Here is a 27,592-nt window from a genome sequence, read left to right on the forward strand (position 1 = left end):
GATGCTTTCGCACTGTGGTGTTGGAGAAGACTCTTTGAGAGTCCCTTGGGCTGCAAGGAGGTCAAACCAGGTTACCCTAAAGGAAATCAACCCTGAATGTTCATTGAGAGGACTGATGCTGAAGCTGAAGCTCCAATACTTGGCCACCTGATGCAAAGAGCCAACTCACTGGGAAAGACCCTGACTCTAGAAGAGACTGAGGACAGAAGAAGGGGGCAACAGAAGATGAAATGGTTGGATGGCATCACCGACTCAATGGATATGAGTTTGAGCAAACTTCAGGAGATGTTAAAGGACAGGGAAGCCTGACGTGCTGCAGCCCATGAGGTCGCAAAAAGTTGAACATGACTTAGTGACTGAACAACAGCACATGAAGCAGGTTAAAGAGGGCCTGGCAGTAGAAAGCACACTAAAAGCTATCATTACTACAAACAAATAGTATCTCTTATGAAATGAATACACAGAACCCTTCAAGGTTTCAGCAGAAGGCAGCTCTGGTAGAGGGCTCCATCTCTCACTTGATGAACAAATGCCAGCCCTGTGCAGGAGAGGAGAGCTGGTGTTCACAGGGGGCACGTGACCTTACGTCCCCAGTTTCACCTTCCTGCCACCTCCTCCAGGCTGTCTTCCTGGTTCCCCTTACCACAGTTGAACAGGACCAAACTTTTACCATGGTTTTGGGGGATGAAATGATCACTCACTGAGGGGCTACCATGTGCTCCAAGCTGTTAGTGCCAAAAACTTCCCATTTGTTAGCTCCGAATGGCAAAACAACCCAAATGGGGAAGCGGGCAGTTTCTGAAGTACACAGTTCTGCCCTGAAGGAATGTGAGCCTGGTACAGCTCCCCCTCCTCCACCTCGCTGCCCTGACCCAACCAGGTTCAAACTCCTCAATAATCACAAATACTAACAGGGAAACTTTTTATCACATTCCCTACTTTCTGTCCTCTGATCTGCAGGGTCAGGCCTGGCATATAATTGATTGGCTGTCTCTGGTGATGGACATGCACGGCAAGCCAATAATCAACCTAACTTCTCAGTTTTAGGCTAATAGCTCCACCTACCTCAAGTTATCCCCCGGCCAAGGTCTGGTGATTCTCAGAGTGCCCATTGCCACACCCCCCTGCAACAGGCATTCTCTTACACATTCATCTCCCCAGTTTGGGGCACTGCTAACAGGTCTTAATCATGATGGCCTGTGTGGCACCCAAGCCTACAGGGGTCATTATTTATGTCTGTACATGCTTAGGCATTTCCCAGGTTTCCCAGGTGGCACTAGCGGTAAAGAACCCACCTGCCAATGCAGGTTAGATGTAAGAGATGCAGGTTCAATCCCTGGGTTGGGAAATCTCCTGGAGAAGTAAATTGCAACCCACTCCAGGATTCTTGCCTGGAAAATCCCATGGACAGAGAAGCCTGACAGGCTACAGTCCATGGGGTTGCACAGAGTCAGACATGACTGAAGCGACTTAGTATGTATGCATGCTTAGGCAGTCAGTGTACATACCTGTGAGTTTCGGTGTGTGTTTGTCTCTGGGGGTGTCTATTTATCCATCCGTGTGGATTTGGGTATAAAACTGTGGCTCCTTCCTCATCCTTCCCTCCTGTGTGCTCCCTCCCCAGCCCACCTGTGCTGCCCTGGTAGGAACTGGGCGCACACACAGCCACCACCATCCTAGCACACACCGGTGGCTCCTGGTTAGCTCTTAACACCTGCATCTGCCCTGCATTGTGAGCTCAGGGAGCAGGATCTCACTGTACTCACATCTAGATTCTCAGAGCTTGGGGTCCTTCTGGTGTATAATGGGCCCTCGATAACTGTTGTTTAATTGAAATGAGATGTCTGTGTGTACATGCTGGCTTCTACCATGGACAGAACCAGAAGGACTGGGCACTCTCCATATGCTTTCTTTCTCATGCCAAGCAATTCAATAAATGTTTGCTGAGTGGGGGCCAATTCTGGGCCAGCCCTGGGAGTGGGCTCCAGGGACACACAGGAGCCTGTGACCTGGTCTCTGCCTGTGGGCAGCTCCCAGGCAGTGTCCACACAGGCACACTCATGCTTGAATCTAGATGCATTTATTTGCCCACTTATTTACTGTCTCCCCCAGTTAGACTAGAAGCTTTGTGATAAGAGGGATCTTATCTGTCTTGGCTGCCCCAGGATTCCCATCTCAGTCTCTGGCATGGAGTGGAAGTATTCTATAAATACTGTTGGACAAATGAGTGAGAGGCCCTGGTGGGCCGGGGTTCTGTGGCTCCCATCACACACAGGAAGCAGAATGTTGCCTGGTCTAAGGATGAGTCCCGTGCTGCCACACCAACTCTGGGCCTCCCTGGGGGTTCTTGTGCAAACAGAAGGCCAGGCCAGATACTGGCTGTGGTTTCATGTCCCACTCTGCCACCTCCTGCCCAAACCCTCCCCAGCCAGGCTGAGGGTCAGACATATAGCCAGAAAATTACCCTGCTGGCCTCGAGTGCATCCACTCAGGAAGACAAGACCCTCCAAGCTGAGTGGGATCTTAGAGATGATCAGATTCATCACCTTCATGAGAAAGAGACTGAAAGTCAGAGTAGGCCCATGAGGCAGAGCTGGGATTTATCTACCACATCTTCCCCAGCCCAGTGCCTGGCCCAGACCAGCCTTGAATCCACATCTGTTGATCTTTTCACCTTCTGGGGAAAAGGACAGGACAAGAACCCAAGAAAGTAGGGGGGGGTTTTGCATTTGGCATCTCACATGCTTCACATCACCTAGCACCTTTGCTCACTTCCTCAGCCAGGAGTACCCTAAGGCCTTTATTCAAGTTGTTCCCCAAAATCTTCATCCAGAGTTCCTATAGACCTTACTGGTGGAGGGGCTTTCCTGGTGGCTCAGACGGTAAAGAATCCACCTGCAATGCAGGAGACCCAGGTTCGATCCCTTGGTCAGGAAGATCCCCTGGAGAAAGGAATGGCTACCCACTCCAGTATTCTTGCCTGGAGAATCCCATTAACAGAGGAGCCTGGCGGGCTATAGCCCATGGGGTCACAAAGAGTCGGACACAACTGAGCAACTAAGCACGTTTACTGCTAGAAAACAATCTTCCGTTCCGATTGACTCATGTTCGCACTAGATAACGTACAGGTCTTGGTTTCTTTATCAATTATAGGCAGCTGTTGAAATCAATCAGTCTCCCCAACTTTTCACCATCAAGAAGCCTTGTTAGCATCCCCTGTCTGCAAAGCTCTCTCAATTTGAGAGACACTGCTGTCACTATGCGCTGGTGTCCAAGGCCAGTCACGTACTGAACAGGTGCAATTTGGCCAGTGACCACATGCTGTCTGATGCTGGTGGCAGCATCTTGTCCACCAACCATGACCTAGAAATTCCTATGATGTCACCCACAACCAATCAGGGCTTCTGATTAGAGCACGCTAACCTGGAAGATCACATAGAGTTAATTTAATTCTAATTAACAGCAGAAGAAAAACCTTTTTAGGTTTTAGTGTTTTAGTGAGCTTCATCCTAGGTAATGGAAAATTGCCTGTAGGCTTTGTAAAATGTTCAGAATTGCTCCTGGCAACCTGCTGCTGCTTCTGTACGTGTCTAGTTGGGAACCAGTGGCTGGATCATCTCTAAGGACCCTGTAGCTCTGCTCCCTGAGCATCTTCTTGCCTGCAGTAGGGGTCTTAACCTGAAGAAGTGAGGAATGATGGGAATGCAGGCCCAGAGTAGGGAGCCCTCTTGGAATCTAAGAATCACACTGGCTGGGTGGCCACCAATGCTGCTAATGCATGGCCTGGGATTGGTCACATATCCTGCCTCTGCCCTGGGCTGTAAGCTCAGGGAGCCAGGATCTCATTGTATTCACATCTAGATTCTCAGTGGGGTGATAGCTCCTTGTGCCAGAATTGGAAAAAGATGTTGCAAATACTTGGCTTGGCTGCCTTGTTTTACATGTGAGGAAACTGAGGCCAAGGGAGGGAAAGCGACTTGCCCAAGGTCATACAGCCAACGCTGGGAGGGATGGTTTTGGAACTCAAATCTCCTGGCTCTTATTTCAGCACAGTATGCAAAGAGCCCAGATGTGGTGAAACTCTGGGGTAGCCTATGCTGCCCTTGCTCACTCCTATTGACAGCACGCTCACCACCTAAGCACAGAGCATCCAGAGGACATGGCCCTTGACCTTGAGGAAAGGCCACCTGCCAAACTGAGACACTTGTTCTTTCTCAACACCTGGAAGTTGATATCTGGGTGTTTCTTGTATTGTTACCTATCCCCATTACACTTGCAGAGCCCACTCCCAACACCCCCTCCCCCGGCCCAGGACAAGGCAGCCCTCCACCTCCCACAGAGGCAGGCTCCCAAGGCTCCAGCTTCTGTAGAGGAAGCCTGTCTGTCCTGCTCAGTGTCTTCATTCTGCAAATGGAGGATGGATGAGAATTCTTCCTCCAATCCAAAGGCCTGTTAATTATAGATGCAGCCTAGGCTATTAACACTTTAGAGGGTCGTGACATTGTACAGGAGACAGGGATCAAGACCATCCCCATGGAAAAGAAATGCAAAAAAGCAAAGTGGCTGCCTGAGGAGGCCTTATAAATAACTGTGAAAAGAAGAGAAGCGAAAAGCAAAGGAGAAAAGGCAAGATATTCCCATCTGAATGCAGAGTTCCAAAGAATAACAAGGAGAGATAAGAAAGCCTTCCTCAGTGATCAGTGCAAAGAAATAGAGGAAAACAAAAGAATGGGAAAGACTAGAGATCTCTTCAAGAAAATTAGAGATACCAAGGGAACATTTCATGCAAAGATGGGCTCGATAAAGGACAAAAATGGTGGACCTAACAGAAGCAGAAGATATTAAGAAGAGGTGGCAAGAATACACAGAAGAACTGTACAAAAAAGATCTTCATGACCCAGATAATCACGATGGTGTGATCACTCACCTAGAGCCAGACATCCTGGAATGCGAAGTCAAGTGGGCCTTAGAAAGCATCACTACGAACAAAGCTAGTGGAGGTGATGGAATTCCAGTTGAGCTATTTCAAATCCTGAAAGATGATGCTGTGAAAGTGCTGCATTCAGTATGCCAGCAAATTTGGAAAACTCAGCAGTGGCCACAGGACTGGAAAAGGTCAGTTTTCGTTCCAATCTCAAAGAAAAGCAATGCCAAAGAATGCTCAAACTACTGCACAATTGTACTCATCTCACACGCTAGTAAAGTTATGCTCAAAATTCTCCAAGCCAGGCTTCAGCAATACGTGAACCGTGAACTTCCAGATGTTCAAGCTGGATATAGAAAAGGCAGAGGAACCAGAGATCAAATTGCCAATATCTGCTAGATCATCAAAAAAGCAAGAGAGTTCCAGAAAAACACCTATTTCTGCTTTATTGACTATGCCAAAGCCTTTGACTGTGTGGATCACAAGAAACTGGAAAATTCTGAAAGAGATGGGAATACCAGACCACCTGACCTGCCTCTTGAGAAACTTGTATGCAGGTCAGGAAGCAACAGTTAGAACTGGACATGGAACAACAGACGGGTTCCAAATACAAAAAGGAGTACGTCAAGGCTATATATTGTCACCCTGCTTATTTAACTTATATGCAGAGTACATCATGAGAAACGCCGGGCTGGAGGAGCACAAGCTGGAATCAAGACTGCCGGGAGAAATATCAATAACCTCAGATATGCAGATGATACCACCCTTATGGCAGAAAGTGAAGAGGAACTAAAAAGCCTTTTGATGAAAGTGAAAGAGAAAGGTGAAAAAGTTGGCTTAAAGCTCAACATTCAGAAAACTAAGATCATGGCATCTGGTCCCATCACTTCATGGGAAATAGATGGGGAAACAGTGGAAACAGTGTCAGACTTTATTTTATGGGGCTCCAAAATCACTGCAGATGGTGATTGCAGCCATGAAATTAAAAGACACTTACTCCTTGGAAGGAAAGTTATGACCAACCTAGATAGCATATTAAAAAGCAGAGACATTACTTTATCAACAAAGGTCCATCTAGTTAAGGCTATGGTTTTTCCAGTGGTCATGTATGGATGTGAGAGTTAGACTGTGAAGAAAGCTGAGCGCTGAAGAATTGATGCTTTTGAACTGTGGTGTTGGAGAAGACTCTTGAGAGTCCCTTGGACTGCAAGGAGATCCAACCAGTCCATTCTAAAGGAGATCAGTCCTGGGTGTTCACTGGAAGGACTGATGTTGAAGCTGAAACTCCAATACTTTGGCCACCTCATGCAAAGGGTTGACTCATTGGAAAAGACCCTGATGCTGGGACGGATTGGGGGCAGGAGGAGAAGGGGACGACAGAGGATGAGATGGCTGGATGGCATCACTGACTCGACGGACTTGAGTTTGGGTGGACTCTGGGAGTTGGTGATGGACAGGGAGGCCTGGTGTGCTGCGATTCATGGGGTTGCAAAGAGTCGGACATGACTGAGCGACTGAACTGAACTGAACTTGATTCAAAAGAGCGGCTGGCTGAATGGAAGCCCCGGAGCTGGTCCCACTACAGAGTTGCAGATCTCCTCCCCGCTTTCCACCTGCCTCCTTGTGCAACATGGCAGCAGGGGTCCAGACCCCAGTGGGTAATGAGTTATATGTTCTATTAAATTTGTTTCAAATACTGTTTACTGAATTTTCTCTCCTGCAATATGCTGCTTTGTAGTTCGGCCTTATTTGGGAAAATTTGTCAACAGCTGGGCTCCTTGTGTTGATCATCCGTTTTCCTTGCAATGGGAAGGAGGTTAATGAGTATTTCTTGGAGTGAAAGGAGGAGAAGGATGGAAAGTGGTTGACCCTCCCTCACAAAAAGGGGTAGGCAGTTGTGCACGTTCACCTCAGAGTCCCCTTCAACATGTTCTGTTGGTAGGAGGCGGTGTAAATGGAGTGAACTGGGTTCTCTAGGTCCAGGCCGAGGGGGTGGGCATGCTCTGCAGGCCTATGGAGCTCAGTGGAGAGGACTCTGGGACAGGAAGCCAGGGAAGTCAGCTGGGCCCCCAGATCTTCTTGCTGGAGGGGTAGGGATGGTTTAGGCAAGAAAGGGCCCAGCCTGGGGTCAGAGTATGTGGGTTTCAGTGAGGCAAAGACATTGGCTCACGGTGACCCAGCCTCATTCGTTACCCACTCAGAACCCAACTACCTTTTTGGCCATGCCATGTGGCATCCTGGATCTAGTTCCCTGACCAGGGATTGAACCCATGCCCCCTGAAGTGGAAGCCTAGATAGAGTCCTAACCACTGGACTTGCAGGGAAGTCCTCTCAAACACTTGTTGAGCATCTACGATAGATCAGGTGTGGTGACAGGCCGTGAACTCACTAACCATCACGCTAAATTAGATGTGACCTAAGGGGGACCCTTCCTGGAGGAGGGTACAGCTACCAACTCCAGGATTATTGCCTGGAGAACCCCATGGACAGAGAAACCCGGGGGGCTACAGTCCATGGGGTCACAAAGAGTTGGACATGACTGAGTGACTGAGCACACAGCACAAGGAGACCTTCAGCTCCCATATTCTTTAACTTTCCCCTGTCTTCCCACTTCAAGAGCAGGTTTTGTTACCTCCTCCTTGGTGGCACTTATCACAATTGTGATGAATTAAAATCAGCTCTCATTCTACTAGAATTCTCATCCTCATTGTAAGTCCCATGAGTGTAAAGACTCGGTCTGTTTTCCTCAGCCCTGTGGCCCTGGACCTGGCATGGTACCTTGACCACAGTCAATGCTCATTGCATATGGATCAAATTAATTCACTCATTCAGGAAATGTTTTGGAAGCACTAGAACATGTCTGACACTGTGCTAGGCCAGAGGACACTAGGTGAGTAAAACAGAGCATGTCCCTACTCTCATGGGGCTTCCCAGGTGGCGCCAGTGGTAAAGAACACACCCGCAAATGCAGGAGATATAAGAGATGTGGGTTCGATCCCTGGGTCAGGAAGATGCCCTGGAGGAGGGCATGGCAACCCCCTCCAGTATTCTTGCCTGGGGAGTCCCTTAGACAGAGGAGCCTGGTGGGCTACAGTCTATAGGGTTGCAAATAGTCGGACATGACTGAAGTGACTTGGCACGCACGCATACGCTACTCTCATGGAGTTTACCCTTTAGTGGAGGAGCAGGGTGAGGCATATGATGCAGCTGTGGCAGGAGAAGTTGCAGGCTAGGTCCCTCCCTACTTCCAGATGTTCTGCAGTGGCCTCCCCAATCCTCTGGTTTCTATTTCCCTGTCTCCCCTGCTCTTTCTAGAGCTTCAAGGTCTCCCACCCAGGCTGATTTGGTGTCCAATGTCACACCAATACCAGAAGCACACATGTGGAATGCACTTCACTGTTTACAGTATTGGCCCCAAATTTTGGCACCAGAGACCTGTTTCATGGAAGACAATTTTTCCATGGATGGTAGGATGGGGTGGGGGGATGGCTCAGGCATTAATGCAAGCGATGGGGAGCAGCAGCTAAAGCTTTACTCACTCAGCCACTGCTCACCTCCTGCTGTGCAGCCCGGTTCCTAACAGGCCACGGAATGGTACCCATCCTTAGCCCTGGGGACTGGGGACTCCTGGTTTACAGAGCCTCTTGCCAGGCAAGCATCTGCTGTTTGCCAAGCAGAGTGCCAGCCCTGGGATGCTGTACCCCCTCTCCTCACCCTTCTCGGTCACCCCTACTCCTAGCTCAAAGGGCTCAGGCAGCAGGACTCCCAGGTGGGGAGACTCATTTGTGATTTTCCAGGGAGAAAGAGTGACACGAGGTCCATAAGGCAAAGAGAGAACAGCTTGAACTGAACACCAGCCACAGAGGCCCCTCCAATGCAGGGCAAACCTCACTGGACCTAATTAGTGTATAACTGATAAAGCAGCAACTGACAGCCAATGCACGCTGGGGAAGAGAAACTCTGCATAAGGCATGAGGAGCAGAGGGCCAGAGAAATGAGAGGGGGAGAAGGATGGAGGCCTCTTGTCACACCCATTCCCATTTCTGTTTCCCTGTGCCAAATGGATAACGCAGAGGGCCTGTGTGGCTGAGTTATTCTATCTGCCCCCCTGCCCCGGGGATAGTTGGAGAAAGGCTGAAGGTTAGGCCTGGAAACCCTATATCTGTCCAACATGAGTAGGCTATCAGTGATCTGAGGCTGCTCTGTACAGTTGTTCAGGCTGTGCACTGCACAACTCTAAGGAGCCACTCATATGGCAGTCACTACAGCTTGTGTATTTATTACATCAGTTTTTTGGCAGATGCCAATAGACTGTCTTGATAAAGGGTGTTTTATTTTCTAATTTGCATAAATACGCTACATAACTGACCCCTCAGGAGGTCTCCCTAGAGGAGCACAGACACCTCCTAATAGTTCCCAAACAGATCCAAGACACTTCAGGAAGACTTGAAACACAGTGAGTGTGGCCATAAGAGGATATTTAGAGTCAAGTTCAGGCTATGTTCACTTACTGGCTGCAGGATCTGGGGTCCACCTGGAGACTCAACTGGCAAAACCAAGTTTCTCTTCTCTCTGTTGATGCCTTTGTCCTATCTGTAGCCCCTTCCTCTTCTCCAACTATTCCCTCTCATGAGCTCCAAGAAGGCATCACAGGCTGATAAGAGCTTACTGAACACTCTTGAGAGGTATTTGTATCTTATCAGGAGGCTCTCAAATCTAAAATTCCTGGGAAAGTTCTCGCACAAAGGTATAGGCATAGTGGGAAGGACCTGAAGAAGGGGGAGCAGGGACTCTGGTCCTTACCCCTGTCCATGCCCCTTCATGCCTATAGACAGAACTGAGCCACTGGCTTAGGACAGACTGACTGATCCCCAGTGCTGGAGACAGGAGGAAGGAGACTCAGATTTTTAACCAACCCCTTGGTGCCAGCCTGTGCCAGGCACTAACAGACTCACAGGGAAGGAATGACCTTCCTAGAGAGAGAACCATCCTAGGCAGAGGGCAAATTGAGGCTAGAGAGGTCCCTTGCTCCTAGTCATGCTGTGGAAAAGGGGCCAACTGACTCCACAGCCCAGTCTCTTTCCTCTAGACCTGGCCGCCTTGCCTGCAAACAAGGCAGCAATGTGACAGGGACCCCAATGTGCTGAGCACCTACCATATGCCAGGCCCTGTCCTAGGTGCTTTTCTACAGATTTGTTGTTAAATGTATGCTGACAGTGGAGGCAAGAATGGCTACTAGGGGCTTACGGTGGGAACTCTTAGGGGGCATTTGTATCTTATGTTAGGAGGCTCCTGAAGTCCAAAAGCCTTCAAAAGCCTCCAAAAGCCTGGTGGTCCACGATCCCAAAGCAGGGGCTCTGGGGATCAATCCGTGGTCAGGGAAGTAGATCCCACACGCTGCAACTAATTGTTCACATGCCGCAACTAAGACCAGTGCAACCAAATTAATAAATATTAAAAAAATAAACCAGAAGCCTTCAAGGCTTAATGAAAGCAAGCTAAGGTAGGATAACAGGCAGTGGGAGTGAGAGTCAGACTGGGGACTGTGCCGAGATCCATCTAAGAGTATACATTTTCTGAAAGAGAGAAAGCTGGTTACAGTGATGCTGCTGCTGGTGCTGATGGTGCCTGGGGATGCTCGCAACATCACACACAGGCCTCAGCTCTTGGTTAAGAGAAAGGAGCTTCCTACGACAGCCTCCCTTTCCTACTCCTGCTCTCCCAGGACTGAGCCCTGTCAAGCACTCTGGCACTTCCTGAGGGCCTTGGGGTGGGGGTGATTCTGGCCACAGAGGATCAGGTCATCTCTTACTGGCCTTCTGGGCCCAACTCCCTACATGGACAGAGCCAGGCAAAGTCCCTACAAAGTTGGCTGGAATCTTCGGGACTTCCTGGACAAACACTGACAGCATATGGCCCCAACTGCTCTGCATTAGGTTTCATGATTTCCCTAGCAGTTTTTAAAAAGTGCCAAAAAACACTGCCCCTAAACTGCTGGGAAATCCCATGCTGGTGTGGAGAGGGGTCTTCATGAGCATTTAGAGTGTGAGAGCACAGCGTGGAGGGGGCAGAGGCACAGGATGAGACTGTAGCATGGGAGGGGTGTGGTGGGGTGTCTCCCTATTACACCCAGATGTTCTGTCGGCTGTTTTTGGTAAGCCTCTGTGTATGTGTGCCTTGTTGTCGTTCAGTTGGTCAGTCGTCTCCAACTCTTTGCGACCCCATGGAATGCAGCATTCTAGGCTTCCCTGTCCTTCACCATCTCCTGAAGTTTGCTCAGACTCATGTCTATTGAGTCAGTGATGCCAACCAGCCATCTCATCCTCTAACATCCCCTTCTCCTTCTGCCTTCAATCTTTCCCAGCATCAGGGTCTTTTCCAATGAGCCAGCTCTTCACATCAGGTGGCCAAAGTACTGGAGCTTCAGCTTCATCATCAGTCCTTCCAATGAATATTCAGGGTTGATTTCCTTTAGGATTGACTGGTTTGATCAAGGTTTGACCAAGGATGCTGTCCAAGGGACTGTTAAGAGTCTTTCCAACATGGCAGTTCGAAGGCATCAGTTCTTCAGTGCTCAGCCTTTTTCATTGTCCAGCTCTCACATCCATACATGACTACTGGAAAAAACTACTTTGACTATACGAACCTTTGTAGGCAAAGTGATGTCTCTGCTTTTTAATATGCTGTGTAGGTTTGTCATTCCTTTTCTTCCAAGGAGCAAGCATCTTTTAATTTCAAGTCTGCAGTCACCATCCACAGTGATTTTGTAGCCCCCCAAAATAAAGTCTCTCACTGTTTCCATTGTTTCCCCATCTATTTGCCATGAAGTGATGGGACCGGATGCCATGATCTTTGTTTCTTGAATGTTGAGTTTTAAGCCAGCTTTTCCCACTCTCTTCTTTCACCTTTATCAAAAGGCTTTTTAGTTCCTCTTCGCTTTCTGCCATAAGGGTGGTTATATGTGTGTGCAAACAGTGGTAAACGCTTCAGATATATGTGGTATAAATAATACTCGTGGGCCCTATGCATATCAGTTGTACAGATGCTTTGCCTGTGTGGAAGAGCAGGTTAGGGATGGGATTTTTGGCTTACTGTCCCAGTGTCTTGGTTTGAATGGCAGCTTATAGGCTCCCCTCCCCACAACTGCATGGTCTATGCAGTGTGTGACTCTGGTGGAGCGTGTTCTGTGTCAGCGGCGTGACAGCTGTGAGGTAAGCTTAGCACCTGATGCAGGACATGTGGGCTGATCCTGGTCATAGAGCCTCAAGGGGGATTTGATCACAGTGGCTTGGAGAATGGTGTGCATGGCATGGACACACTGGATTCACACTGTAGGCTTGAATATCTGGGGTATGTGTGCGTGTGTACTGCAGAACCCAGCTCCTCTGAGGTGGTGGCTGGGAGGTGTGGGCCTGGGGCAGTGGCCTACAGGCTAACTGTATTGACAGTGATAATGTCCCAAGTGGGAACCAGATTATGGGGACAGAGGGTCCTGCAGGGACTGATGGGGGTGTTGACACTTTACAAGCAAAGTGTGGCACATTCATGACTCATGGGATGCTTCTAAAGGACCTGGGATCTGATTCAAAGAGATTTACTGACCATTCTCTGTGCAGGCCTGGGAGTGAATTGGGGTTAGGAGGCTGGCAGGATGGGGGAAAGGAATGAATCAGACAGACCTGCCCCAGCAGCTGTCTAGTAGAAACGACAGACTCATCCACAGTGTGCTGCTAGAGTGGGTGTGCTGGTGTCCTATGGGAAGGTAGTGTCCCACAGGAAGAAAGCACGGAGGCTTTATGAGGAGATGGCAACTGAGCTGAACACAGGCAGAATTCAGCCAGGAGGATAGAGAGCAAGGGCATTCCAGGAAAGGACAGACTGAAAAAAGGTATAGAGGAGACACTGTACATGGGAGGGTGGGTGGGCCTCTAGGGTAAGGCAATCCATTTGGATTTCCAGGCCTGAAGGGTAGCAGTGGGACAGGAGCCTGAAGGTTAGACTGTCCCAGCTAGGAAGGTTTCAAACTTTACCCTAAAGACAAAGGAAGGAGCTGGCTTCAGCAGCACATATATTGGAATTGGAATGATACACAGAGGATTAGCATGGCCCCCACACAAAGATGACACACCAAGTCATGAAGTGGTCATATTTTTCTATAAATAGGAAACCCTAAAGACAACACACAAAACCTACTAGAACCAATAAATGGACACAGCAAGGTAGCAGGAGACAAGATTAACATATAGAAATCAATTGCATTTCTTTACATTCACAACAAACTATCAGAAAGGGGATGTAAACAACCAATCCCTCTTAAAATTGCATCAAAAATACTTAGAAATAAACCTGCAAATAGATTCATCTGTACCATCTTTCTAGATTCCATATGTATGCATTAATTACTGGGCAGCAATGGAGATACTGTCATAGACAACAGACTTGTGGACTCAGTGGGGGAAGGAGAGAGTGGGACAATTTGAACGAATAGCATGAAAACATATACATTACCATATGTAAAACAGATAGCAAGTGAGACTTTTCTGTGTAAAACAAGGAGCTTGACCCAGTGTTCTGTGACAACCTAGAGGGGTGGGATAGACAGGGAGATGGGAGGGGGGTTCCGGAGGGAGGGGACATCTGTATATCTGTGCCTGATTTGTGTTGATGGGTGCCAGAGGCCAACACAATATTGTAGAGCAATTGCCCTCTAATAGTTATATTTTGTTCTATACTTCTCTATATTATACAATTATAATCTTTGATAACTAAGAAAAGAAATAAACCTCACCAAGGTGAAAGACTTGTATGCTGAGAACTACAAAACATTAATAAAAGAAACTGAAGATGATTCAAAGAAATGGAAAGATAGCCCATGCTCTTGGATTAGAAGAATTAATATTGTTTAAATGGCCACACTACCCAAAGCAATCTGCAGATTTGATGCGATCCCTATCAAATTTTTGTGACTTTTTTTTTAACAGAACTAGAACAAATAGTCCTAAAATTTATATGGAACCATAAAAGATGCAGAATTAATTGCCAAAGCAATCCTGAGGAAAAAGAACATAGCAAGAGGCATAACTCTCCCATAACTTCAGACAATACTATAAAGCTACAATAATCAAAACAGTGTGATGTTGGCACAAAAACAGACATATAGAACAATGGAACAGAATAGAGAGCCCAGAAATAAAACCACACACCTATGGACAATTAATTTTTGACAAAGGAGGCAAGAATATACAATAAGGGAGAAATAGTCTCTTCAAGTGCAGTTGGAAATGTTGAACCACCACATGCAAATCAATGAAGTTAGAACACGCCTTTACACGATACACAAAAGTAAACTCTAAAAGGCTTCAAGACTTAAATAAGAAAAAGCACCATAAAGCTCCTAAAAGCATAGGCAAAACATTCTCTGACATAAATCATACCAATGTTTTCTTAGATAAGTCTCTCAAGGCAATAGAAATGAAATAAAAAACAAACAAATGGGACCTAAGCAAATTTATAAGCTTTTGCACAGCGATGGAAACCATAAACAAAATGAAAAGACAAGTCATGAACTGGGGGAAAATATTTGCAAATGATGTGACCAATAAGGGTTTAATTTCCAAAATATACAAACAACTCGTATAATTCAATAACAACAAAACCCAACCCAATTGAAAAATGGCCAGAAGAGCTAATAGACATTTTTCCAAAGAAGACATACAAATGGCCAATGGGCACATGAAAAGATGTTCATCGTTGCTAATTATTACAGAAATGCAAATCAAAACTACAATGAGGTACTGCTTCACACTGGTCAGAATAGCCATCATCAAAAAGTCTACAAATAATAAATACTGGAGAGAGTATGGAGAAAGGGAACCATTTTACACTGTTGGTGGAAATGTAAGTTGGTGCAGCTGCCATGGAAAATAGCATGGAGGTTTCACAAAAAAACTAAAAATAGAGTTGCCATATGAGCCAACATTTCTACTCCTGGGCATATACCCAGACAAAACTACAATTCAAAAGTTATATGCATCTCTATGTTCATAGCAGCACTATTTACAATAGCCAAGACATGGAAATAACATAAATGTCCATCTACAGATAAATGGATAAGATGTGGTTGTGTATACATATAATGGAATATTACCCAGCTATTAAAAAGAATGAAATAATGCCATTTTCAGCAACATGGATCATCATACTAAGTGAAGCAAGTCAGAAAGAGAAAGACAAATACCATATGATATCACTTATATGTGGAATCTAAATATGACACAAATGAACATTTCTATGAAGCAGAAACAGACTCACTGACGGAAAGAATGGAGAGAACCCCTCTGTGGTTGCCAAGGGGGAGGGGTAAGGGAAGGAAGGATTGGGAGTTTGGGAACAGCAGATGCAAACTATTATATGTAGGATGGATAAACAACAAGGTTCTGCTGTACGGCACAGGAAACTACATTCAATATCCTGTGTATACCATAATGGAAAAGAATATGAAAAATATATATATACACATATATATGTGTACAACTGAGTCACTTTGCTATAAGCAGAAATTAACACAACATTATAAGTCACCTATACTTCAATAAAGATTTTTTAAAAATTTAAAAACTAGACAAAGGCAGGTCCCCAAGAGCAGGCAAGTGCCTCAGCGTTCCAACCTATTTTTGGAATACCCCTCCCCTGAAGGCAGGAGTCAGGTCTACTCGCTTCTGTTGAAGAGAGGTTGAGAGTCCCGGCTCAGGCAAAACCCATGGCTTATTGATTGTGGAAGCATTTTTTTTTAAAGTTACAGAATGAATGCAAAGAAAGGTAAAGCTGAAGCCTGAAAGGCTTCTACTGGTGAACAAAAAGAAATGGAGGTGTTCAGTCCCTGGGTTGGGAAGATTCTCTAGAGGAGGGCACGGCAACCCCACTCCAGTATTCTTGCCTGGAGAGAGGAGCCTGGCGGGCTACAGTCCACAGTGTCGCAAAGAGTTGGACACGACTGAAGCTACTTAGCACACACGCACACATTGTCCAAGCTGTCCGTCCTTTCCATCTCCCAACTCTATAAATTATTCAAGTCTTTATAAAGCTGCTTTCCTCCAGATTTTTCTGGGCCCTGGAGGTGTCTTGGACAAGTTCTCATAGAATTCATCACTACACATAATATGGGCCTGGGATATGCTCCTCCTTTAAGAACTTGAGGCCTCAGGGAGGCAAGTTTGACAGGAGCTCAGTTTAGACCTCTTTGCAGGAAGGGATAAGGTGGCTTCCAGCTTTGGGCAGAGGCTGTCTGGGGTTATAAGGCCAGAGGGAAAAGAGGGCAGTGAGGGCAGTGAGGCCTCAGAGGGAAACCGAGCAGGAAAGGTTCATCCTGGCATCATTTGCTGGGGAGTGGCTGGGTCTTGGGTTTGAGAGCTGAGATGCTCAGAGTTATGTAACCTTGCCATGACTGTGTTTTGTGTAAAATAGCATCAGTGACATCTAACCTCAGAGGGCTGTGGGAAAACCTGTGATGATGGATGTGGGAGCATGTTATAGTGGAAGAACTGTGAAACAGATGAGTGTCATAGTGATGACTGGGTGCTCCATCCATACTACTGCCTGGGAAATTAACACTTCCCCTCAGCTCCCTGACAGGTGCCTGGTTGCCCTATTGTGGATTTTTTCAAAATAATTTTATCTACTTGCTTATTTTTGGCTATGCTGGGTCTTTGTTGCTGCACGCAGGTTTTCTCCAGCTGCAGTGAGCAGGCGCTACTCTCTAGCTGCGGTGCACAGGCTTCTCATTGTGACTTTTCTTGTTGCGGAGCACAGGCTCTAGGGCACCTGGGCTTCAGTAGTTGTGCATGGGCTCTAGAGCACAGGCTCAATAGTTGTGGCTCATGGGTTTAGTTGCCTTGAGGCATGTGGGATCTTCAGGATCAAATCCATGTCTTCTGGACTGGCAGGAGGATTCTTTACCATGGAGCCACCAGGGAAGCCCTGCCCTAGAGTTTGACACCACTTCCTAATTTGGCTCGCATGGCTGGAGCACCCCCGTGGCCATGGTTCAGTTTTCCTCCTAGTGAGGGGCAGCAAAGGTGACTCTGGGTTTGCCCTCAGGAGAGGCAGGTCAGTGGCAGAGGCTGATCAAGCCAATGGGCTCTGGAACTTGACTACTAAGTTCAGGTTCTGGCTCTGACACTTATGGGACCTTGGGCAACTTTTTTCAGCATTACTGGGGGTAAAATGAACAAACTTTTTGCAAGTCATTCACCAGCCTGTGTCTCAGTTTCCCTATCTGCAAAAATGGGATTATAATAGTACTTTCTTCTGAGGATAGTGGTGATGATTAAGTAAATTAACACACATAGTGTATTGCTATAAAAGCTTTAGGCATTTTGATTGTTACATGCAGCTGAATATGAACCTAAGCCCACTGCAGATGGGAGGAAAGAAACTTAAGATTGGGCTCCCCTGGTGGCCCAGTGGTTGAGACTCTGCCTGCCAATGCAGGGGTCACGGGTTCGATCCCTGGTCCAGGAAGATTGCACATGCCAAGGAGCCACTAAGCTCAAGTACTGCAAATACTGAGACCGTGTGCCTAGAGCCTGTGCTCCACAAGAAGAGGAGCCGCTACAATGAGAAGCCCTCACACCACAAACAGAGAAAATCTGTGTGTAGCAACCAAGACCCAGCACAGCTAAAAATAAAAATTAATTAATTAAAAAAAAGAAATTTAAGATTTACCTGCTCTGTGCCACTTTAGTATTGCTTGCCCTGTTTCATCCTCATACCATCCTAGAAGGTACTCCATGCATGAGGTGAGCAGAGGGAGGCTCAAGAGGTGATCCTGCTGGCGAGCAGGTGACCCAGTTGGCAAATGTCAAGGCTGAGATTCAGACTCAGGTTTTCTGACTCAGAGCCCATGCTCTCCCTACTCAGCTAGCAGCCTCCACTGAAGGACCATTGGGAGTGATGGGAGCCAGCATCTACTGGACACCTACTGCGTGCTGGGTCCCTAGGCTGTGATGTCACCATCTCCCCACACAGGGGGTGAAGGTCAGGCACCGCACCTTGCTGTCACAGCCCTGCTCAGGACTGCTGTGACTCCCTCTTGTCTGCCGGGTTGAGCACCAGTGCTCACCTGGCAGGGCCCAGCCTGCTCAGCTCCCACTCTTTCCTTTGCATTCCCTATACCCCTGCTCCCCTGGGCCATCTTTGTCAAAGGCAGAGCCACTTGGGCCTCACTCCCTTGGGCCTGTCTCAGGGAATTCATACTCAGAACTTTTAGGAGAGGGGAGAACAATTATTTAGTAGTGCTTTTGGAGAGAACTTTTGAGTTTTTGTTTTTTTTTTTTCATTTACTCCCAACGTTATTCTTCCTGTTAGCCCCACCGTAAAGTAATTTATTCAAGACCTTTTTCTGTAACATCTTTCATTTTCCAGACATAATCACATCTGGCAGGAATCCCTTCCCCTCCTGGGGTCTGTAATTACTCCTGCAGGTGGATTATTGGTGCTAATGGCTTAGCGAGGAGATGGCTGGGGAGCGGCCAGGCTGGGGTGGGGCTTTGGAGCTTCAGAGCAGGGGTAGCAGAAGGGGAGTGGCTCCTCCTTTGTTCCAGACCAGAAGCCTTGGTGAGGGTGTTAGTGTGGGCTTCCCTCACAGTTCAATTGGTAAAGAATCTGCCTGCAATGCAGGAGACCCCGGTTCGATTCCTGGGTCAGGAGATCCACTGGAGAAGGGATAGGCTACCCACTCCAATATTCTTGGGCTTCCCTTGTGGCTCAGCTGGTAAAGAATCCACTCGCTATGCAGGAGACCTGGGTTCGATCCCTGATCCCTGATTGGGAAGATCCCCTGGAGAAGGAAAAGGCTACCCACTCCAGTATTCTGGCCTGGAGAATTCCATGGATACAGTCCATGGGGTTGCAAAGAGTCAGACACGACTGAGTGACTTCCACTTTCACTTCTGGGCCCACTGCTCTCCCTCACGCCTCTGGTTGACACACCTGGCATTGTTTCCAGCCTTCTCAACAATGTGTCTCATCTCAGATTTACCCCAGACTGAGGATACTAGGAACAGGCTTTGTGCCCCAATTTGCGGAAGACAAAGTTAAGGCACAGAGAGGTTAAGGTACTTCGGAAGAGTCAAACAGCAAGGAGGCGGAGCCAGGGCGGGAGCCCAGGTCTCCGTCCCAGTTGGTCTCCGCTCAGCACTGACGTCCCCCTTCCTGCACGGCTGTCCGGCCTTAGAGGCGAGCTTGGCCTTAGAGCCATAAGCCTGGGTTCTAGGCCCAGCTCGAGGTTCTCATTGGTCAGGTCTCATAACTGCTCTCAACTTGGGTTTCCTCATCTGTGAGATACAGCCCACCATCCTGGCCTTGCTTTCCTCACAGGAGAGCCGTGAGGATTAACAAGCTTAGGTGGGACCGCTAGCTGGGTAAACTGTAAAGTGCCGTCCCACAGGAAGGGAGGGATACTGAAGGCACCAGCCATTTGCCCTTGATGACAAAGGGTGGGAAGTCACTAGGCGCCAACTAAGAAATAAAGCAGCTGGGGCTGTCCCCCATCCTGGGGAAAGGCCTGAGGGAGCATCAAAGCTAATTATTTACCACAGATCCATAGCCCTCTCCTCTCCAGATAACTTTCGTTTGTGGTTCAAAGTGCAGGTTCTGAGTTCAAACAGCTATAGACTCAACTTCTGGAGGCCACTGACCAACTAGAAAAGTTGCTTCAGCTCTCTGAGACTCAGTTTTTTCATCTGCAAAATAGGGATCCTAACATCCCATACCTATAGGGTTGCTGTAAATATTAAATAAAATGATGTATGAAAAACAAGAGAGCCTGGCCTAGGGCCTGTCCCACTTCCTTGGTGCTCCAAATGTGGGCCACTATCACCCCACTCGGCCATCCACTTCCTCCAGACCTTTTGGGGAAGCTCCTCTGACTCATGGCCCAGCTACTCCCACCCTCCGGAGTCTGCGGGGTGGCCAGGAGTGGGAGCTGGCAGGGGAAGAAACCCCATCACTGTGAGAAATGAAAGTGTTAGTTGCTTAGTTATGTCCGACTCTTTGCAATCCTATGGACTGTAGCCTGCCGGGATCCTTTGTCCGTGGAATTCTCCAGGGAAGAAGTGGGTAGCCATTCCCTTCTCCAGAGACTTGGACAAAAGGAAAACTGGGAGTGTTTAAGGCCTGTTTAAGGACGCCTCAGACCTGCACCAATAGCTTCTACTGCACTGAGAGAGTTGCAGGTACCAGGTCTGAGACCCAAGCCCCAGGTCCGGACCTCAGTCCTGAGGGCAGTGATGAAGACATGAGGAACACGGCAGGGAGAAGGTGGTATGACATGGAGACCATTTATTTTTTTAGAACAGAAGAGTCAGCAGTTTTCCCTAATAAGGCTACAAACCATGGAGTCCCACAGGGAGAAGGTTGGACTCAGCCTTTGTAACATAAAACCAGTTTTCTCTATTTTGCTCTGTGGATTAATTGCCAACATGATTTAACACGCTGGTGACACCCCCATCCCTCCCTGCCCTAGGAAAAATCAGTAGGTGTCTGCTGTGGGGACAGAAAACTCATGAGACAGAGGCGAAGGTGGAAAAAGCATCGGATTGGGAGCTGTGTCACTTGCTTCACATCCCAGGTCCGCCAATGATTTGCTGTGTGACCTAAGAGAAGTCACTTGCCCTGTCTGGACCTCAGGTGCCTCCTTTGTAAAATAAGAGGGTGCACTAGGGAAGCACTGAGCATTCTTTCAACTCTGCCACCGTGAAGGCTAATTCCTGTTTTGTGCTCACAGGGACCAGAAAGGGCAGGCTTGTTTAACCCATTTAAGAGATGGGAAACTGGGGCTCAGAGAGGCTGAGTATGTTGCCTAAGGTCACACAGCTACGGAGCAGCAGACTTGAGATTCCAATCCAGATCTGTCTGACTCCATAGTCTGTGCCCTTTGCCTCCAGGAAACAGAAGGAACCTCAAAAACTACTTACTGAACATGCAGCACCTGCCAGGCTTTTCCCTAAGCATATTTTATCTAATCTAATCCTAAAAATAATTCTAGAACATAATACCATTATTTCCCTTGTTTTATAGATGAAAAAACTAAGGCTTGAGAAGCATAAATAACAGGGCCAAGGCCACTCGGCAGATGACTACACAGCTAGGGTTTGAGTACTGGACAATGTGTGCGTGTGTATGTTTATATTTTTGGGTCATTCTGCTATTTCTCTGTGCTCCTCTGCTCACACATGGCAGCTAGAGGGTGAATTCTTCATTCCCAGCTTAGCATCCAGGATATACCTTTTAGTGTAATAATTAGGAAGCTAGTCAATGGTGGAGGGCAGGGGATGAGAAGCTAGTTTCCTAGGCATAGGGCTAATCGTCTGCAGACCTCCGTCTGACAAAGAACAAAACAATTACAACAGGAAATGCACACACATTATACACATGTCACCTGGCTCTAATTTTCAGTCAACCTTCTTTTCTGGCCCCGTAGCTGCCCTTGCTCCCTAGTTTCAGCTCAGGAGCCATACACAAGGCAGACATGCACTTTACCCAGCTGGTGGGGGCTGTGCGTGCATGGGGGGATGGTGATGTCTTTAAAGGACATAGGAAACCCCAGAGGAAAATGCAATCACTGCTCCACTGATCTGGATTTTCATAATTCTCATCCCCCTCCTGCCTTCACCAGCCTGAGTGGCTGAGGTTTGCATATGACCTACCAACAGCACAGAGAAAGGGGAGAAAAATGGGGAAACGAGTTTGTTCATTTGGGTGATGGAGTGCCCGTTCCCCTTGCCAGCATGCAAGGTTCAATAACAGCAGACAGGGCTTCAAAAAATTGCGGCATAAATAGATGAGCCCTTTAAGGTAATAGAAATTCTGTCATCCAGGGGAGAAATATAGGCCTTGAGTCCCAGGGGAGGGGACACCAGGCTCCCCTCCCCTGCCTCCCACACTCCCCGTCCCCATTATAGCCTGAGCTGAAATGGAACATCTGTGTGAGGAATGACCAGAAGGTCCCTTATCTCCCAGCCACATGGGTTTGATGGGGGGAGGAGGTCTGGGAAATCAAGTCTTTGTAGCTCTGGCAGTGACCTCACAGGCTGTTCACTCCAGGCACCAACGTGGCAGCAATTAGTTTTAGAGCAGCGGAGAAGTCTTCATCAGGCTGGCCACCTAGGTGAGGCCTTAATTAAGGGAAGCTGGTCAACAGAGGAGCATGGAAGGGCTGAGGAGCTGGTCTTCTCCCTGCTGTGATGAGAAAGTCTATTCTTGGTTCTGTGGCTGTCCCTGGGAACCCTGGAGCCATTGGGAACCCTGCCGCTCCCAGCTGGGAGGAAGTTTCAGCTCTGCTCTTCCTCTCACTTCCATTTCCACCTGTACCCCCCAACAGGGGACTCTGGCCAGGACCAGTCAACCTCTTTGGTTGGGGGACCCCTTTGGATAAATAACAACAAAAATAGCAGTGGCAGCATCCACAACAGTGGTGATGATAATAGCTAATACTTGTTGAAGGATGACTAATATGCCAGGTATTTTAGTTATTTTATATGTATGAATTAATTTAATCAGCCCAGTAACTCATTGGACTTTATTATTATTACCCTTTCACATATGAGAAAACAGAGGCATGGAAAGGTTGTATGTTGCCCAAGGTCCCACAACTAATAGTCAGCAAAGCTGGTATTTGAAGGCAGAGCATCTCCCTCCAGCATCTCTGAGTAACACCACTCTACAGTATTGCTAAGGTAGAAACTTACATCATTTGCCCAGCAAACCTGGAATTGATGTCGGGGGCTTGCTGTTCCAGCCCCACTGCAGCTGCCTGTTTATCTGATGTGCAGAGAAGCCCACGGGTAGACTTAAGCTCCCGCCCTGCTGGCAAGCCCCTTTGGAAATGCCATGAATTTCCTTCCTATAAAGGTCAGTTCTGGAACTTCTGCTACGGGCATTTCATCACTCTTCCCAAGATTTTTATTCATTTCAGAGTGTACTGAGCAAGATATTCATGTGGTAGGCACGCACTTGGGAAGGTAGTAGGAGGCTGGAGGAATTCAGACTCTGAGCCATGTGCTGTGGGAACAGAGGAGATGGAAGGGTTAATTCTAAAGTGAGGAATATTCAGGGAACACCTCGTGGAAGAGGCAGCCTTTGACTTTAGCCTGAGAGGCTGAGAAGGATTTTCACAGACTGAGATAAGGACAGTGGGGAGGGTATTCCAGGAAGAGGGAAAGCTTGAAAAATGGCATAGGCAGAGTCCTGAAACAGACACTGTGTTTGGGGAAAAGTGAATGTGTGTGGCCATAGTGCAGTTTTGTGGCAAGTAGCAGATGAGGTTAGGGTGAACTAATTAGTTTTAAAGGCAAGTTACAAGGATTGAGGTTTGACCTTTATTTGGTGGGTAATGAGAAGCCATGGAGAGGGGTGATGGGACCCCCAACTTCCAAGTGGATGGAAACCTCCACTTAGTCCACTCAACGACGATTCAGACTCTCCCCTTACTTCATGAATCATCCCTCACTTGGACAGACCCAGGACTCTGACACCTTGAGGCCCCTGACATGTGACCCTCACTCTACATTCCCCTACATTCCCCTACCCCTGTTTGCTCATGTGCTCCGGCTGGGTAAAGACCCCGAGTTCCAACAAGGCAAGAACAACCGCTCACAGGAACTGTCCAAGGTGCTGAACCAATGCCACACCCAATTTTAAACACTGACAATTTAATGATTAGCTCCTACACCATTGTTTCTGTTGGGTAGAGAACTTCATTTCCATTTTACAGATGAGAAATGGAAGCTTCCAAAGTGAGAAGAACCAGAGCTAGAAACTTGGTTTCTTGCCTTTCAGCCCAGGGCTCTTTCCTCTCACTCTGCAGCCCCAATGTAGTACAGCAATTCATACCCCAAGTGATTCCATTGCTGCTACCAAGCTAACATGTAAAATGCCCAGAGTCTCTTCCCTCTTCCATCCCTATGTTCATTTCCCTAAGCACTGAAATGTATGTCCATGCTGCAGTGCATCCCGAGACTGACAATTCAGGGTAACCCACAGGTGCTTGAATGGACCTGCTTGGGACAGCAGCTGTGCATATGTATGGCTCTGTTGCATTGAGAATCCCTGGGCATAACTCATCCTGACATTCTCCTTGGAAGGGAGTGCTGGGCTTGAGGGAAGCAATGTTTCCCTACACTCTTATAGTTCACCAACAAGTGCTGGGCCTCTACTGTGTTTTAGACTCTAAGCCATGAAATTTCCACTTGAAGATTCTCACTCTCATGGCTAAGTCTCCTCTGAATAGTTGAGGAAATTCAGATATAGGCAGGATAAGCGACCTACTAATAGAAACAGTAGGGATTGGAGTGCCAAGATTTGAACCCAAATTTGCGGGGGTCCGTGGTGACCCATCAATCAAAGGCCATCATCTAATAGATGAGAGTTGTGGTGGCTCCCACCACTGCAGGCTTTGTGATCCTGCACAAGTCACACATCCTGTTTGGACTTCAGCTCATCCTCAAGCTGAAGAACGTGAAAGTGCACTTCTGTAGGGTGCTTGTGAGGAACAGAGATGAAACATGTGGCAGGTACTCAGTAAGTGTTTGCTGCTAGTGTGAATATGACTATTATTGGGCACAAGCTCTGGGAAGTCTGGATGGGCATCCATACCCACAGCAACTCCTCAAGTTCTTGGCAGAGAAAATATCCAGTGTTCTGGGAAGGAAGGAGAAAGAGTATGAGGACCAGAACACCCCAAGTGCCAGATGGGCTTGTTTCTGCCCCATATTCTTATGGCCTCAAGGGGTGGGGACCATTTGGCTGGATCAGGCATGTCACTGGGCTCTCAGAAGTGGTTCATTACTCCTTACCCCTCATGTTTATGATAAGCCTGAGACCATTCTCAGCCCTCAGAGACTCTGTCTTCACAAACGTATTCCAACATCCTCCCTTGGCAAGAAGAGCTCTGGTGGGAGAGGACAGCTGAGGATATGGCCTCACATCCATTGCCATGCTTGCTACTCATACCCAATAGACAGGACTAATGCAACTCCCCCTTGCAGATGAGGATACTGAGGCCCAGCAAGGTAAAGCAACACGTCCAAGGTTACTGAGCCAAGGCTCAATGTCTCCCAGCTCTCAGAAAAGGGCTTTTTTAATGCAAAATGCCAGGCTGGATGAAGCACAAGCTGGAATTAATATTGCTGGGAGACATATTAATACCCTCAGATATGCAGATAACACCACCCTTATGGCAGAAAGCGAAGAACTAAAGAGCCTCTTGATGAAAGTGAAAGGAGAGTGAAAAAGTTGGCTTAAAACTCAACATGCAGAAAACTAAAATCAAGGCATCCGGTCCCGTTACTTCATGGCAAATAGATGGGGAAACAATGGAAACAGTGAGAGACTTTATTTTGGGGGGCTCCAAAATCACTGCAGATGGTGACTGCAGCCATGAAATTAAAAGACGCTTACTCTCTGGAAGAAAAGCTATAACCAACCTGGACAGTATATTAAAAAGCAGAGATATTACTTTGCCAAAAAAGGTCCCTTTAGTCAAGGCTATGGTTTTTCCAATAGTCATGTGTGGATGTGAGTGTTGGACTATAAAGAAAGCTGAGTGCCAAAGAATTGATGCTTTGAACTGTGGTGTTGGAGAAGACTCTTGAGAGTCCCTTGGACTGCAGGGAGATCCAACCAGTCCATCCTAGAGGAAATCAGTCCTGAATAATCATTGGAAGGACTGATGCTGAAGCTGAAACTCTAATCCTTTGGCCACCTGATGTGAAGAACTGACTCACTGGAAAAGACCCTGAGGCTAGGAAAGATTGAAGGCGGGAGGAGAAGGGGACAACAGAGAATGAGATGGTTGGATGACATCACTGACTCGATGGACATGAGTTTGAGCAAGCTCCAGGAGTTGGTGATGGACAGAGAGGCCTGGCATGCTGCAGTCCATGGTGTCGCAAAGAGTCGGACACGATTGAGTGACTGAACTGAACTGAACGAGTCTCAAATTAATTGCCCATCCTAAAACTCTTTCAAAGAAAAAGGCAGGTGCATAAATTCACAAACCAAAAAACAAATAAAGGCATTGCTAATTATCATTGACTGCGGGATGTTTCAGGGAGGGTCTCAGCCAAGTCTGCTCAACTAATTGCCCTGATCCCAGACCCTGACCAGAGCTGACTAATTGCAGGAAACTGGATTCATTCAGAAGCTGGAGTGAGGGCAACAGTTTGGTTTCCCACCCTGGGAACCTGGTGTGTGCAGGAATGAGTCATGCTGGATGAGAGCAACTAACTCTCTTATAATCACCTCGAGCAGCTCCTGCTCATCCCCTGATAGGGGCCTGGAAGAGCCTTTTCAGGTACAATGAGGCTGGACAGGAGGAGATGGATGGAAATCCATGGGGTCTCAGCAGGGCTGCTTGCCTCACAATCTGTCTCAGCCCTGAGACCCAAGCAGGTGGGACTCCACGTGGAGATGATTCCTACAAATGCCAAGTCTCCCAAAGTTCAAGGGCAGGATGTTATTTTAATCCGATGGAAGCAAGAGAGACAGTAGCCTGGCCTCCAAACTGCTGGAGCCCTGACCTGGGGGTGTTCATCCCCCAACCCCACACACTCACTGTTTACAGATGATGAACTAGGACCTTGGGAGGGGCAGCTACTTGCCCGAAGTCTAGAACTGCCCTGGTAGTTGAGCTGAGACTGGGTCTGCACGTCCTCTGCAGTCTGCTGCAGTCACTTCACTCCAGCTTCAGTCACCTGATCACTCACCCAGGTGAGACTTTTAATCCCAAACAACCATTCTCTCCTTACCCAAACCCCAAACCTTGAGCACTCCATTTTTCTATGGAAGTTGTGAACAAATAAGTGGAGAAACAGTGGAAACAGTCACAGAGTTTACTTTTTTGGGCTCCAAAATCACTGCAGATGGTGACTGCAGCCATGAAATTAAAAGACTCCTTGGGAGGAAAGTTATGACCAACACTGACAGCATATTAAAAAGCAAAGACGTTACTTTCCCAACAAAGGTCCGTTTAGTCAAGGTATGGTTTTTCTAGTACTCATGTATGGATGTGAATGTTGGACTATAAAGAAAGCTGAGTGCCGAAGAATTGATGCTTTTGAACTATGGTGCTGAAGACTCTTGAGAGTCCCTTGGAATGCAAGGAGATTCAACCAGTCCATCCTAAAGGAAATCAGTCCTGAATATTCATTGGAAGGACTTATGTTGAAGCTGAAACTCCAATACTTTGGCCACCTGATGCGAAGAGCTGACTCATTTGGAAAGACCCTGATGCTGGGAAAGGTTGAAGATGGGAGGAGAAGGGGACGAGATGGTTGGATGGCATCACTGACTCAATGGACATAAGTCTGAGTAAACTCCGGGAGTTGGTGATGGACAGGGAGGCCTGGCATACTGCAGTCCTTGGGGTTGCAAAGAGCTCAGAAATGACTGAGAGACTGAACTGAACTGAATTGTGAACCAAGCTCACACCAATAAAGGTAAACAAGAGCGGAAACCTGCAGGAGGACAGATCTCTTTCTCTTCTGAAGATGTCACTGAAGTCATTTCCATCTAGTCTTACCTGCCTCGGGGAGAAGAAGGGGGGAGCTGAACAGAGTTTTGTTTTATAGACCAGGGGAAACCTGCCCACAAAAGAGATCGCCACCAGGC

The 27,592-nt window shown here is 47.5% G+C and overlaps 1 protein-coding gene and 1 non-coding gene across 2 annotated transcripts in view; one reads left to right on the plus strand and one right to left on the minus strand.

The window, feature by feature from the left end:
• The window catches only part of MEGF11 (multiple EGF like domains 11), a 378,265-nt gene that overhangs the window by 37,689 nt on the left and 312,984 nt on the right, over window positions 1-27,592 (minus strand). The gene's annotated exons all lie outside the window — the stretch shown is intronic.
• Window positions 12,972-13,078, plus strand: LOC145515928 (U6 spliceosomal RNA). Its single transcript, XR_014061133.1, has one exon. It is a non-coding gene; the product is annotated as a U6 spliceosomal RNA (small nuclear RNA).

The sequence above is a fragment of the Giraffa tippelskirchi genome, chromosome 7 (assembly GCF_054371585.1).
Source record: "Giraffa tippelskirchi isolate mGirTip1 chromosome 7, T2T-mGirTip1v1.2.pri, whole genome shotgun sequence".
Classification (NCBI taxonomy): domain Eukaryota; kingdom Metazoa; phylum Chordata; class Mammalia; order Artiodactyla; family Giraffidae; genus Giraffa; species Giraffa tippelskirchi.